This window comes from Thermobia domestica, chromosome 1 (genome assembly GCF_964235325.1).
Source record: "Thermobia domestica chromosome 1, izTheDome1.hap1.1, whole genome shotgun sequence".
NCBI classification, from domain to species: Eukaryota; Metazoa; Arthropoda; class Insecta; order Zygentoma; family Lepismatidae; genus Thermobia; species Thermobia domestica.
Window position 1 is genome coordinate 225,479,560 of NC_137454.1, and position 3,783 is coordinate 225,483,342.

Sequence of the window (3,783 nt, forward strand, 5' to 3'; positions counted from 1 at the left end):
ATTCTTCTCATTCCAACAGCTTTTTCTTCCTGGAAAGTAAAAGCATTTGCTTGTCACAGTAAGTATGCACTGAAATTGATATTGAAAGATTTGAAAAAGTTTGAACCTGGCCTGGATTTGAACCCGGGTCGCCGAGGCACCAACCACTAACCTAGCGCATCACTTCATCTTTCACCAAAAGTATTAGATACCTAAAACCGTTGCATGGAAGACTAGACACAAGATACTAATGGTCGTACAAGGAGACATTCCTTATGTGAGTGTAATAATAACTTACTTGAGGTTTCCTTCTTTGGCTCTATTACGAAACGTTAGCAATGTTGAGGCTACCTCATCGCTTTTTAAGGTTGGTCCCGACTTACATTATTATTATTCCTCACCTTAACTTCTAATTTTCAATGAAAAAAGACGGCAGACAATATTTTCACATTCTTTGAATTATATCAACACGTATAGAAATAGAAAGTTCTGTTTTATCATCTGTAACTACTAGTTTATTTTCTTATTTTTGTATGAGGAATTTGCAGCAAAGTAGTAAAACATGAAAATCGGATGGCAGAGACAGGGCAATATTTTTTCTTTATTGGAAGGTATTGTCTACGTAATTGGTATTATAATTATGTTATTCCTTTATTATTATTATTATTATTATTATTATTATTATTATTATTATTATTATTAATAATAATAATAATAATAATAATAATAATAATAATAATAATAATAATATCGGATACTCGAGACTTGAATACATATTTTATATTTTATGAAGTTTTTGATTGGATTTCAAGTCTTTTTTGATATGGAACGTATCTGAAATGGTGAATTGCATGAAACATTAAGATTTCTAGCAGTAGTAGTAGCAGAAGAAGTGGTAGAAATTTATAAGCCATTTCTGGAAAACAATAGCGTTTGTAAATCATCAGTCGTATTTCTGACCTATACTAACGATATGGTTTAAGCATTCATCAATTGTTTGCTAAACACGGTATGTCCCAAGACAGTACGAATCAATGTTGATACGGCTAATACGGCTGTTTCATAGTTCACTTTTCAATTCAGAGTGCAGTGAAGAAAGTCGTCTCAACACTGAGACAAAAAGATAAATGGAATATTATCCATGTTGTCTTACATTGGAAGTATCAATATTACAAAATACAAATGATAAAAATTTCCTTTAATTACCCAACAGGAATCGAACCCAGAACCACCGGGATGTAAAACTAACGCTTTTCTCATTACTCTAAGACATCGATGTTAATTGAGGATGGAAAAACTTGGTGTGAAGCGTCTTCAGCAAATTGCACACTTCAGCACGCCCGAAAGGCAAAAAGAGTTGGACTAAAGTGAATGTAATTGTATACGGAAAATGAGGCAATACGTGTTTCGTATTTTCCTGAAAAAATAGTTGGTTGGGGCACAGACCCTTCCCAATCTTTGATTATGAATTATCAAAAGTGCTAATAAAAATAAGATGTTTTTCTTCGACACGGAGAAGTCGCATATGGGCCAAGATGGGGAAGATGTTGATCTGATAAATAACATCTCGCGCGAAATTAGTCATGCAGAAAGAGATAGTGTTCATGTAATTATTTACTCGACACATGAAATAATACTAGCTTATTCTATAAAATCGATTCAATTGTAGTGTTACCTCTTTAAATCGAGGGTCTGGACGGCATGTGTTCAAAGACACTCATGTGTTGTTTCATTGTAGCATGTAAAAAATTTACATACTAGATAAGTAGTTTGTCATAATGAAATTAATACTCATATGAAATTAATAACGTGTAGTTGAAGAACAAAACCAAGTGCATAGGACAGCAAAAGAAAAATGTAATCTCTTATTATTTTACAATCTCATTCAGAGGTTATCAGTATTTCTTTTAATAGCTGTAACTGGTGATAGGATAGTTCTTTCATGAGTCTAGAGTGAACAACGGCTATCCTGTTCTTCTATTCATTACAACTGAAGATTTTATAATACTTTAAATGGAGAAAAGTAATTAAGAATACTAAACTAAATATAAAATTGAATACTGTGCGTAGAATATACTAGTAAAACTAATTGATATTACAATAATAATAGCAGAACTTAATTTACATTGCTCGAAGGAGAGACTAATGAACGACACCGTGTTACTGAAAATTTTTTAGTAAACATGCTGCTAATGGAAATAGTAAAACGAAAAATAATATGTTTTTGATATGTATGGTGATAACTTTGACTAATAGGTAACAAAAAAAAAAGAAGAAGAACAAGTAATATGTGTATTACCGAAGCTTTTACTTCTGTAGCTTAAGTGCAAATATAGGGAGGGAAACCTTAATGTTTGATATTAAACTTTATAAAGCTGTTTAGTAACAGATAGTGCCAAGTGTTCAAAAATGGAAAATAATAAGAAATATATCTAAAAAAATAATATGTCACGACAATGGGCTGGTATATTTCTCTTCATATGCAATGAAGATGCCACTTTAGTAATCAATAGATCTGTTTCAAAAGTTTAAAGTATAAAGTTAACGACTCCTCCTTCTCCTTTCTTAGCTCTGTAAAAATACGTATTTAGAAAATATGCCAAACTATTTCCCGTAGAAAAAAATATATTTTAAAAAAAATACACCTAGATTGTGATTGCATACTATAATAAGTAATCTATTCAATAGAAGATTCAATAAATGTCGGTTTGTATTAGTGTAACTCACGAGTCGAGAAATTTCTCGTCATGTCTTGATTCTTACTGCGAGACAAGACAAAGATTACTTTTCTAAATTTGAGACGAGACTAGAAAAATGACAATTTTGGTCTCCTTTTCGAGACGAGAATTTTCACAAGTCATGTAGACAATACTAGTTCATTCAAGTCTTATATCTCAAAAACTATTTTAGTATTATATGATTCATAGTATAAAACTATAAACTAATAAAGTGATTCATGAACATAAGTATAAACGTTTAAATATACACAAATCATTGCAAAAAAAAAAAAAAAAAAAAACACTGCAATAATAAATGTGGCTTAAATGTTGTTATATCACACCTTTTGTCTTACGTGGAAGGATTCTGATATTTTCTAGATAAAATTTAAAAAATCGAAACCTCTATAACTCCCACAAAAGATGTGTCAGCGACCTGTGAGCTGTATGGTAGAGGCGAATTCATTCAATAGTCAAGTGAAAAAGAAAAATATGCACTGAAAAAATGTCAACAAAATGTTCATAGTATTGCATGCCAACGTTCTATCTCCTAATTTTAGCAGATGTCCAAATCTACAACCACACTTTCATTTTTTCATTATTTAATGCATTCTTAATTATGCATATCCTCTTTCGATTATCTATTATCGGTATATAAAATGCGAGTTTCTGTTTGGGTAGTATCAATCAAACATCTTTAGTGTAATGCACAGTAAACATACCTACAATGCAAAACTATAAAATACAATAATACTAAAAATAGGAACTACATCTATATAACAGAATAAAAATAGAAAGCAGACATAGGTGAGTAGGTGCTTTGTCCAGGCTAACATGCACAGTGATCAAGATCAGATGATACCGCTTTTCTGTTTTCAATCTGTTCACTGGATTTGATCAGTAAGATCATGCTAACTGGACAATGTTGTGTGTGTTCAAATGTGAGCTTTCTGGCCTCATGCAGAGTTATTCAGACGCGTGATTAGTGCCATACTAAAGAGTTAGACTAACATGCTTTCTGCACTAGTCAGGCCATAGTATGACGTTAATCATACGTAAAAACGATTCTGCATAGTTTTACGGCAAT